Source organism: Oratosquilla oratoria, chromosome 21, assembly GCF_046742065.1.
Source record: "Oratosquilla oratoria isolate Oo_2021 chromosome 21, ASM4674206v1, whole genome shotgun sequence".
In the NCBI taxonomy this organism is placed as follows: domain Eukaryota; kingdom Metazoa; phylum Arthropoda; class Malacostraca; order Stomatopoda; family Squillidae; genus Oratosquilla; species Oratosquilla oratoria.
In genome coordinates, this window is record NC_134797.1 from 55,603,809 (window position 1) to 55,616,308 (window position 12,500).

A 12,500-nucleotide genomic window follows, 5' to 3' on the forward strand; every position below is an offset into this window, starting at 1 on the left:
CCGTAAGATTCTTACGATGGTATTCTTAAAAAATATTCTTTCCCTTCCAAGGATTTATATAATATTTATACAAGGAAAGATTTATATGTGGAAAGAATTTTTTAAGAATACCACCGTAAGATTCTTACGGTGGTATTCTTAAAAAATATTCTTTCCCTTCCAAGGATTTATATAACATTTATATAAGGAAAGATTTTTTTAAAGAATACCACCGTAAGATTCTTACGGTGATATTCTTTAAAAAATTCTTTCCCTTCCAAGGAAGATTTATATAAGGCAAGATTTATAAATGGAAAGATTTTTTTTTAAGAATACTACCGTAAGATTCTTACAATAACATTATTAAAAAATATTCTTTCCCTTCCAAGGATTTATATAAGATTTATATAAGGAAAGATTTATCTATGAAAAGAATTTTTTTAAGAATACCACCGTAAGATTCTTACAATGGTATTCTTAAAAAATATTCTTTCCCTTCCAAGGGTTTATATAAGATTTATACAAAGAATTTTTTTTTAAAGAATATCACCCTCAGTTTCTTACGGTGGTATTCTTAAAAAAAAAATTCTTTCCGTTCCAAGGATTTATGTAAGATTAATATAAGGAAATATTTTTTCTTTAAGAATACCAGTCAGTTTCTTGAGCCAGGACTGATATCCTCGGTTTCTGGTCTGTTCGTTTTTGTGGACGGAACCGTTATGGTGTCTGAGAGCACCATCCATGAGGTAGCAAGTCAGTGGCCATCACCACTGTCCTACACTCATTCGAGAGACGGATACACTCCCAAAGGAAAATATACGGAAACCACAGGAACATAGTTCTACATGGAAGACCTCAAACACCAAACCAGCGTTTCTCAACCTGGGTTCCCCGGAACCCTAAGGTTCCGCAAAAGGTCCCTAAGGGTTCCGCGAGAACAAGTGAGATAAGCTCATGCAAGTTTGATTTTTTGTCTAATTTCATAACCGTAATATAATCAAACACGCACAACATATTCTTGGTTATTGTAATAATGTAATATAGACATCATCCTATCTAACCTATTATTACGATGAAAATAAAATGAGAAAGATATGGTATATGTGGTTTATTTTTTGCGACATGCAATTTATTTTAAAGGTTACGCAAGGGTAAAAAGGTTGAGAAACGCTGCACCTAATAGTAAAACTCAAGTTAACAATTCACCAACACCTGAAGGATTTCGCTTATGAAAGCAAAGAGAAAGTACCCCACGAGCATAGCTATCATCCTGTATGTTACGGTTAGGTACGTTCATCTAGAACGGCTTAGCACGAACACCTGACATGATTTTCGCGGAAAACAAAAATGTAACATTATCCCTCTTACGTTCAGGTCACAACCCAACATAAACAAATGCTAACACTGGGGCCTTGTAAAGGATATTATATACCCAAGATGCAATCACCACCCAGAAGCCACAGCTCATGTTATCTTACACTCCCCAAGACTCCCAACATCACAAACAACTCCACAAAATCACTATCGCGAGTCACTTGTGGTCGTTTCGGGAGTCACCTGTGGCCGTTGCCGGTTTCCATGGGGCCTACAGCTCCAATGTGCGAAATATCATCGACGAATTCACATCAACTTCACACATCTTTCGGAACTTTATCTATTTCGCCTAAGATATCTAAGATTTACGTAGGTTAAGATAGGTAGTTAGGTGTGTGTGCGTGAGTGAGTGAGTGAGTGAGTGAGTGAGTGAGTGTGTGTGTGTGTGTGTGTGTGTGTGTGTGTGTGTGTGTGTGTGTGTGTGTGATTGACCATGGTCTTGGATCACGTGTTGAACTCGTGGTCGACAGTTATCAACCTCCCTGATGAGAGCTCAGAGCCCGTGTGTGTGTGTATGTGTAAGTGTGTGTACGCGTGTGTGTATGTGTATGTGTATGTGTGTGTGCGTGTGTGTGTATGTGTGTGTATGTTTACACCGGACCTAGAACACTTTCCTTCTCGTTTTCGAACCTGCTCGGTCTCCTTGGGGGAAGGGGGGAAGGCGAGAGGGGGAGGGGGGAAGGGGGAGGGGGGAAGGGGGAGGGGGGGGGTTAGGTCCACAATCCACCTTCCTTCTGCTGGACTCGATACGTCCCTTGATAGCCACCTGCCGATCTAATCTGGCTAATGGCGACACGTGACTCGTCCGCGACTAATGGAAAGGAGGAGAATCAGGAGGAGGAGGAGGAGGAGGAAGAGGAGGGGAGGAGGAGGAGGAAGAGGAGCAAAAGGGGCAGGAGCAGTAGGAAGAAGAGGAGAAGGAGGAGGATCAGGAGGAGGAAGAGGAGCAAAAGGGGAAGGAAGAGGAGGAGGAGGAGGAGGAGGAGGAGGAGGAGGAGGAGGAGGAGGAGGAGGAGGAGAAGGAGCAGGAGATGCAGGAGGTGGAGGAAGATCAAGAGGAGGAAGAGGAACAAAAGGGGAAGGAGCAGGAGGAGGAAGGGGAGGAGGAAGAGGAGGATCAGGAGGAGGATCAGGAGGAGGAAGAGGAACAAAAGGGGAAGGAGCAGGAGGAGGAAGAGAAGAAGCAGGAAGGGGAACAGGAAGAGCAGGAAGAGGAGCAGGTGGAGGACCAGGAGGAGGAGGAGGAGGAGGAGTAGGATGTAAAGGATGAGTATGAGGAAGGAACATGAGGAACAGGAAGAGGCTGAAGAGAATTAGAAATAGAATTAGAGCAGACATAGAAGGAAGAGGAGAAAAATAGACGGAAGAGGAGGAGGAGGAGGAGGAGGAGGAGGAGGAGGAGGAGGAGGAGGAGGAGAGGGAGAGGAGGTAATGGAGGAGGAAAGTAGAGGAGGGAGAGGAGGCAGAGGAGGAGGAGGACGAGGAGGAGGAGAGGGAGAGGAGGGGATGGAAGAGAAAAGTTAGGAGAGGAGGGAATGGAGGAGAAATGTAAGGAGAGGAGGGAGAGAAAGCAGAGGAGGCAGAGGGGGAGGAGGAGGAGGAGGAGGAGGAGGAGGAAGAGGAGGAGGAGGAGGAGGAGGAGGAGGAAGAGGAGAGGGAGAGGAGGGAACGGAAGAGAAAAGTAAGGAGAGGAGGAGGAGGAAAAGAAGAGGAGGGGAAGGGGAAGGAGGGGGAGGAGAAAAGGAGGGGAAGGGGAAGGAGGGGGAGGAGGAGAGGGAATAGAAAAAGGTGGAGGAGGAGGGAGGAGGAAGTGGAGGTGGAGGAGGAGGAGGAGGAAGAGAAGGAGGAAGAGGAGGAGGAGGGACGAGGAGGAGGAGGGACGAGGAGGAGGGGGGAAGAGGAGGAATGGGGAGAGGAGGAAGACTCTCCTTTCGTTTTTCGCTTCTTGGCGATGATGGGACACGACGGGGCGATGATGGCACGGGACGAGATGATGATGCATCGGGAAGGGACAGGACGGGACAGGACGGGACAGGACGGGACAGGACGGGACAGGACGGGACAGGACGGGACGGGACGGGACGGGACGGGACGGGACGGGACGGGACGGGACGGGATGGGACGGGGCGATGATGGGACGTGACGGGATGGGACAGGACAAGGCGGGACGGGATAGGACGGGGCGGGATGGGACGGGGCGGGATGGGACGGGGCGGGACGGGTCGATGATGGGACAGGACAGGACGGGACGGGACAGGAGGGGAGGGGGCGGGACGGGGCGATGATGGGTCAGGACAGGACGGGACGGGATGGGACAGGACGGGACGAGGCAGGGCAGGACGGGACGGGGCGGGACGGGGCGATGATAGGACGGGGATGATGGGACGGGACGGGACAGGACTGGACAGGACAGGACTGGACAGGACTGGACAGGACAGGACTGGACAGGACTGGACAGGATTGGACAGGACGGGACGGGGCGATGATAGCACGGGACGGGGCGATGATAGCACGGGACGGGACAGGACGGGACGGGACAAGGCGATGATGGTACGGGATAGGACAGGACAGAACAGGCCGGGACGGGACGGGACGGGACAGGACAGGACGAAACGGGACACTAAGTCTTCCAGCTAATCTAGACACAGTTGCTGCATCACGTCACCCATCAGTCCAGACTCGCCCTGCAGATCATGTATATAAGTTTGTTTTACATTACAAAGGATTACAAAGGCGGAGCATGCCGACAGGAGACCTTTTGGTCCATAACTACGTCGGATGAGAAAAAAAATATGATAAAAAATGAAATGAAATAAAAATTATAATAATATAGATAATAATACACAAAATAAATAAATGCATAGGTATAGTTAAATATGTGCATACATACATACACAAGTAGTCTGGTTACAGCAGTGTCTGTTGTCGAAGGAATCACGGTTGTATCTCGTCACTTTAAACAACCTTTTGATCACAGTATGAATGTAAACATTGGATTCAATGCTTTTGTCAGGAACCAGCTCCATCATTTACATACAAAGAATTACAAAGGAGGAGCATGCCGATAGGAGACCTTTTGGTCCATATTTAAGTCGGATGTAAAAAAAAAAAAAATTAAAATAAAATGAAATAAATAAATAAGAATTATAATAATATAAATAATAAATCAAATAAGTAAATCAATAGGTAAAGTTAAATAATAAACAAACATGTACTTGTACATGTACCTGAAGATGTACACTAACAAACGAAACGTTGTACCAATTAGGTTTCTCACCCTTCATGGTCTCCCTGACATACTTGTTGGCATTTGCCTCTTTCAGTTCGACGATTTTTTAAAATAAAAAGTTATCCTTACTTCAGCAAACCGAGGTGAGGTTAGGTCATGACTTATGCTCGTGTTAAGTGAGGTCAGTTCATGACCTCGCCTCTTCTCATCTTAGCTGTCTTTATAACTTTTACTTGTTTCAGACCTCGATGTACCCTGAATAAGTCTGAATGGACTGAAAGGTTTGGGATACTCATCTTACATTGCTCAGAGGCTTTTAGCTTTCATACATGTGTCCGTGTATGTATGTATGTATGTATGTATGTATGTATGTATGTATGTATGTATGTATGACTGTATGTATAACATATTACACGCACACACACACACACACACACACACACACACACACACACACACACACACACACACACACACACACACACACACACACACACATATATATATATACATATATATATATATATATATATATATACATACATATATATATATACACATATACCAATGTGTATGTGTGTGTGTGTGTGTGTGTGTGTGTGTGTGTGTGTGTGTGTGTGTGTGTGTGTGTGTGTGTGTGTGTGTGTGTGTGTGCGTGTGTGTGCGTGCGTGTGTCTGCACGCAATTTCCCATAAGAAAACATAACTTCTCCGCGACCAAATCTCCTGAAAAGCGTTTCGGGAGTCCTGGGTCCGGTGGTCGGCCAAGAGCCTTCTTCATCCTCGTGAGGGGCACGACAAGAGCCAATGGCCTCGTCCGAAACACTCGAGGACAAATATCGAGATATGTATTAAATGAATACACAGGCATGCTCACACATTTGAACATACACGCCCACAAAACACACATGCGTGTGTACAGATAGAATCACTCGTACACACATGCATACATGTAGAACACACACACACACACACACACACACACACACACACACACACACACACACACACACACACACACACACACACACACACACACACACACACACACACACACACACACACACACACACACACACACACACACACACACACACACACACACACACACAGTGCTCCATATCCAATATCGCAGAGGCGGAGAGGGCAGGAAATGAAGAAGAAACAGGAGATGGACTCCGGCCATTGCGCGCCTCTGGACTTCAGGAACAGAGGGGTCGCCACGGCCAAGGGGGCACAAGGGGAGGGATGGACTAGGAGGAAGAGGAGGAGGAGGAGGAAGGGGAGGAGTAGGAGGAGAAAGGGAAAGAGGAAGAAGTGAAGGTGGAACAAGGTGAAGAGAAAGAAGAGGAAGAGGAGAAGGAGGCGAAAGAGAAAGAAGGGGAGGAAGAAGAGGAAGGGCAAGGGAAAAAGGAAGAAATGACGTAGGAGCAAGGGGAAAAGGAAGAAGAGGAAGAGAAGGAGGAGAAAGAGAAAGGGGGGTAGGAGAAGAGGAGGAGAAGGAGGAGGAGGAAAAGGAGGAGTGGAGGGAAAAGGAAGAGACAGGGAGGGAGGAGTAAGAGGGATGGATGGAGGAGGAAGAGTAAGAAGAGGGAGGGAAAGAGGAGGAAGAGGAAGGGAGGAGGAAGAGGGATGGATGGAGGATGAATAGGAGGAAGCGGGAGGGAGACAGTAGGAATAGAGAGGGAGACGGGAGGAAAGGGAGGGAGGAGGAAGAAGTAGGGAAGGAAGTGGAAGACGAGGGAATGGAGGAAAGAGTGACGGGGAAACTAGAGTGAGTGGAGAGAGAGAAATAAAGAGGAAGAAGAGGAGTGGAGAGAGAAATGAAGTGGAAGAAGAGGAGTGGAGAGAGAAATGAAGTAGAAGAAGAGGAGTGGAGAGAGATATGAAGTGGAAGAAGAGGTGTGGAGAGAGAAATGAAGTGGGAGATGAGGAGTGAAGAGAGAAATGAAGTGGGAGAAGAGGAGTAGAGAGAGAGAAATAAAGTGGAAGAAGAGGAGTGGAGAGATAAATGAAGTGGAAGAAGAGGAGTGGAGAGAGAAATGAAGTGGAAGAAGAGCTAAAGTGGAGAGAGAAATAAAGTGGAAGAGGAATGGAGAGAGAAATAAAATGAAACAAGAGGAGTGGAGAGAGAAATGAAGTGGAGGAAGAGCTGAAGTGGAGAAAGGAGGAAGAGGGAGGTACTCTGCTACAACAGAGAGCGTCACCTTTGCCTTATATACTTGGAATGCCACAGATTCGAACCTAGGCCCATGACCCGGGACCGAAACCAAGGATCCACAGCCGAACAAGGGGTACAGCGTAGCACAAAAGTACATTAACAATTGCTCTCTCTCTCTCTCTAAAAAAAAAAAAAAAAAAAAAAAAAAAAAATGCCCTTTCAAAAAAGTAGAAAAAAAATGCTCTCTCAAAAATGAATAAATAAAAAAAATAAATACTTAAAATAAATAACTAAAAGAATAATGTAACGCAGATATGACCATTCTACACAAAATGCTTTGTCCTATATTCTGTCCAGGAGGATCGTGGGAAAAGTAAGGCTCATGCTTATGGCAACATCTACAGTCGATGCTGTTGCCATAGCGAAGTCCTCTTTTTCTCAAATTTGCTGAAACATGAGTAGAGGTCTGTGGATTTTCATTCAGTAATGTCACAGCTCGTCGCTGGATTTTTTTTTTTTTTTCAGGTGGCTGGACTAGCACCAAACGACTCTATTCCACTTTACTGGCTTCCTTAGATTTTTTTTTCTAGACAAAAACTAGGGAATTTAATTAAGTTATGGTTAATGGCCATCATTACCTTTGCTGAACAAAGATCACAAAGCCTTCACGATGGAGGAAAAAAAATCTTGATCCTAAAACTAATTTGAAACAAATCCCGGAAATTTGGGGCGGGATTCTAGAGGATTACCGAGGGCTACTACTTCATCCCGGTGACGTCCTGATATAATTCTGGCTGACGTCAGGCTATTTTACTCAGCTGTGGGAGGCAAGATTCAAACAAGGCTGTAGTAGGGGCCTCGATGGAATATATGATCCATATCGACTTATTACATCGTCTGGGGTATTGGCTGCATGTTATTGTGGCAAAGTGGCATGCAGTTGATACTTTAGGGTGTATATGGGGCGCCCCTACGGACCAGAGTCACACATCATTTTGGCTGTGATTGAGGAAAACTCTGTTCATAGAGAAATTATGACATTTTTATACTACGACTGTCCCTCCGTTATGCTGTCCCCCAACCCCTTGTTACTGTCCTGTACAATTTCTCTGAATATTCATTTCCTTTTTCGCCTACCTTCCCTGTGGTGGGGGAAAAGAATACTGCCACCAAGTAATTCCACTTGGATCGTAAGAGGCGAGAAGAAAGGGACGGGGATTGGGACTAGGCATCCTTCTCCTTGTAGCCCCACAGGGGACATTCCTAAAAGAAAAAGCAAAGGCATAAGAGGGTCTGGGAGTTTTCCGACCAGCACCCTAAGGTTTGGGTCTTTTAATGTGCGTGGATGTGGTACAGATGAGAGTAAAAGGGAAGAGATAGGTAGTATGTTTGTGAGAAGAAAGATGGATGTGTTGGCTTTGAGTGAAACTAAGTTGAAAGAGAAGGGCGAGTGTAAGTTTGGGAGTGTAAGTGGGAGGTTATCAGGAGTGAAGAGAGGGCGAGGGAGGGAAGGGGTGGCTATACTAGTAAGTGAAGAGATAGGTAAACGTGTAGTGGAGTGGAAGGAGGTTTCCTCAAGGATAATGTGGATGAAGGTGAAACTGGGAAAGAAGATGTGGGTTTTTGTAAGTGCATATGGACCTGGCAGTGAGAAGAGCGTAGAAGAAAGGGAGGCTTTTTGGATAGATTTAAATGAGTGCATAGAGGATTTAGGGAGAAATGTCAATGTAATAGTACTGGGAGACCTTAATGCTAGGGTAGGAAATGATCCAATTGATGGAGTGGTTGGGAAATGTGGAGTTCCAGGAAAGAATCGTAGTGGAGAGTTGATGGTGGAAATGTGTCTAGAAAGAGAGTTGATGATAGCAAATACAGTGTTTCGGAAGAAAGTCAAGCATAAGTACACATGGGAGAGGGTGGTGGAGGGAAGGGTGGTAGATAGAGCGTTAATGGACTCTGTAGTGGTAAATAGGTTTATGATAGGAAGAGTTAAGGATGTACATGTGCTAAGGGGAGAGGGTGGGGGAATATCAGATCATTTTTTGGTGGAGGGTAAGTTGAGAGTGGAGGAAGAGGAAAGGGACAAAAGGTAGGGAGGTGCTTAGAGTGAACTCTTTAAATGAAAATGAAAAGGAGAAGGAGTACAAGAAGAAGCTGAAGGAGGAGTGGGAGGGAGTGAAGGATAGAGTAGAGCTAGGTGTGGAGGAGGAATGGGGATGGTTTAAGGAGGGAGTCACAAAGTGTGCAAAGATGGTGTGTGGAACAAGAAGGACAGGAGGAAATAGAAGAAAGGGTAGTGAATGGTGGGATGAGGAAACAAAGAAGGTTGTAGAAGAGAAGAATTGAGCTTTCACAGATTGGTTACAAAATAGGACGAGGGAGTTATATGAGAGGTACAAAGAAAAGAAAAGAGAAGTAAAGCAAAAGGTAAAGGAGGCAAAGAGGAGAGCAGATGTGAAATGGGTAAGAGTATGACAGAAAATTTTGAAAGTAATAAAAATATGTTTTGGAAAGAAATTAAGAGAGGAAGAGGAGGCGAATCAAGTAGAGAAGAAAAGGTAAAAGGTGCAGATGGAGAGATGATAATGGAAGAGAAGGCAGTAAGGGGAAGATGGGCAGAGTATTTTAGGGAGTTGCTAAATGTGAAGGAGGATAGGGAGGGAAAGATAGCTGCATTGGGAAATGCTAAGAAAATGACCGTGATGAGTGAGGAAAATGGAGGAGAAATAAGGAAGGATAAAGTGAAGGCAGTTGTTAAGATGATGAAAGCAGGTAAAGCACCTGGTCTGGATGGATGCCATGCAGAATGTCTAAAAAAAGGAGGTACAGTGATGGTGGACTGGCTGGTGAGGTTATTCAATGTTTGCTGGAGAGAGGGTAAGAGTGCCGGAGGACTGGAGGAGTGCCTGTATATTTCCACTTTACAAGGGAAAAGGGGACAAGTGTGAATGTAGTAGTTTCAGAGGGATTAGCTTGTTAAGTGTAGTTGGGAAGGCTTATGGGAGGATCTTGATTGAGAGGATTAGGAGAGGAACAGAGGGAGTAATTGGTGAGGAACAGTGTGGATTTAGGACGGGTAGAGGTTGTGTAGATCAGATTTTTGTGGTAAGACAGATATGTGAGAAAGCTATAGGAAAGGGGAAGGATGTTTTTTGGGCCTTTATGGACCTGGAAAAGGCTTACGACAGGGTAGACAGAAAGGCGCTGTGGGAGGTTTTGCGGATATACGGGATAGGAGGAAAGCTTCTAGGAGCTGTCAAGAGTTTTTATGAGAGTAGTAGAGCTTGTGTCAGGATTAGAAATGGAGAGAGTGAGTGGTTCGAGGTGAAGGTGGGACTTCGTCAAGGATGCGTTATGTCGCCCTGGCTGTTCAACTTATACATGGATGGGGTAGTGCGAGAGGTACATGCAAGGGTAGTGGGTCAGGGATTGGAGATGATTAAAGAAAATGGAGAAAAGTGGGAGGTGAACCAGTTGTTGTTTGCGGACGACACTGCGCTTGTGGAGGACTGAGGAAGTTGATGACAGAGTTTGGGAGAGTGTGTGATAGAAGAAAGCTGAAGATAAATGTGGGTAAAAGTAAGGTGATGAGATGTACAAGGGGTGAAAGTGGCAGTAATCTGGAAGTGAGCATTAAGGGAGAGCGACTGGAGGAAGTGGATAGTTTTAGATACTTGGGTGCAAATGTGGCAGGAAAAGGTGGAGTGGAGGTGGAGGTAGAATGTAGATTGAGAGAAGCGAGTAAATGCCTTGGTGGATTAAAAAGTGTAATGAGGAATAGACATTTGGGAATGGATGCTAAGAGGAGACTATATGAAGGAGTGATTGTGCCAACAGCACTGTATGGGACAGAAACATGGAACATAAGAGAGGAAGAGAGGAGTTTGAATGTGTTTGAGATGAGGTGTCTGAGAAGTATGATGGGGGTTACTAGGCTAGATAGAGTGAGAAATGAGGAGGTGAGGAGGAGAACAGGGGTGGAAAGGGGGTTGGGAGATAGGGTTGATGAAAGAGTATTAGGATGGTTTTGACACATGGAAAGAATGAGTGAAGAAAGACTAGTAAAAGAGGTATGGAAGGCAGATGTGGAGAGAGTGAACATGAAGGGACGTCCTAGGATGAGGTGGATGGATGGGGTGAAGGGGGCTTTGGGGAAGAGAGGAATGTCTGTTGAGGAAGGACGGGAGAGGACAGAAGACAGGGGTGAATGGAGAATGGTTGTATATGGATGACGTTGTGATGCATGAGGTGAAATGGGCGGGGGGATGGGGGTGAGGTATCATGTGTGAGGAAATTCTGACGCAGCCCGAAGGGATTTCTTCCCGTCTTCTCCTTTATGCATGGGGGGGGGGCGGAGAGGGGGGGTCGCCGATTTAATGAAGCGGCCTTGCTGTGGATGTGCTGTGTCTTGCGACACTGCTTCTGACCCAGGGCAGTGGACAAGGTGCAGGGATGACACGTCATCCAGGAGGTGCTAAGATGAGAGGGAGGGTGGAGGGGTGTGGAGTGTATTTAGGGGTGGAATGGGTGGGAATGATTTTATGCCTTTTCCTTTTTGGCTACCTCCCTTGTAAGGGGGAAAAAGCCTTGGTATATGTATGTATATGTATGTACATCGTCTGGCATCAAATCAGAGCAAACTTGGTTAAGAGTTACCAAAATGAAGGAATAGAAACCATCCAATACCTGTGTAACCATATTATACATACAGTATATATATATATATATATATACACATATATTGTAGTTGTAGTTCAACCTCATTAGCACACTGCAGGACCATCCCATCCTCTGAGAGACGTTACACCCTCAGCACGGTGGTTTAATCCAGCTTGGTAAGGTTGAACGAGTTTTTATGGTGAGAATATATATATATATATATATATATATATATATATATATATATATATATATATATATATATATATATACATATATATATATATATATATATATATATATATATATATATATATAAAACTAAATGCCTTCAATCGTAGGAAAAATTATGGAAACTATCATCAGAGATGCTATCGAACATCATTTAGAGAGTAACTGTTTGATAAATGATAGCCAGCATGGATTCAGACGGAAACGTTCTTGCGTGATTAACTTGCTCCAGTTCTACAACAAAGTCATCTCGAATTATGACAAAAGAAACAATATAAATTTAATATATCTAGACTTTGCTCAAACTTTTGATACCGTCCCCCTGAACTTGGAACAGTCCGAGACCCAATATCCTCAGGTCATATTCCTTATTTCCTTTGATTGTCGTGGCCGAGCGATTTCATTCATCTGAAAGAGAAACTCTGGAAACTGAGGGTCGCGCCCGTAAGGTATGATGTTTCTCTTGGGGACCCGGGATGATGTTATAATGTCTATAGTCAGCGCAACGAGAAGTGACCGCTAAGGCGGGGTTAGGAGATTTCCCGGTGTTGCCACATATCCACAGATAACACGACCCGCACGGCTCACACTGAATGCAGTGTGAGGGGGGCGGGGCCAGAGAATAAATGTAGGGCAACGTCGCTCTCCCTTGCTCATATGCCATGTCTGACTCGAGGAAACGAAACCTTTGTATAGAAAACATTGCTTTGATTTTTACCTCAGTGGTGGTGTGTGACAAAAAATTGGAATATAATTATATGTGGCAACATTATAAAAATATAAAATAAAATTATAGAATAAAATAAAATTATAAAATAATTATATGTGGCAACACAGGGGGACTCCCAGTGCTCCGCCCTAACGGCCA

General features: G+C 44.9%; 1 protein-coding gene across 1 annotated transcript in view; it reads right to left on the reverse strand.

Moving 5' to 3' along the window:
- LOC143036948 (uncharacterized) overlaps window positions 1–12,500 on the reverse strand; it is a 948,919-nt gene that overhangs the window by 439,639 nt on the left and 496,780 nt on the right. The gene's annotated exons all lie outside the window — the stretch shown is intronic.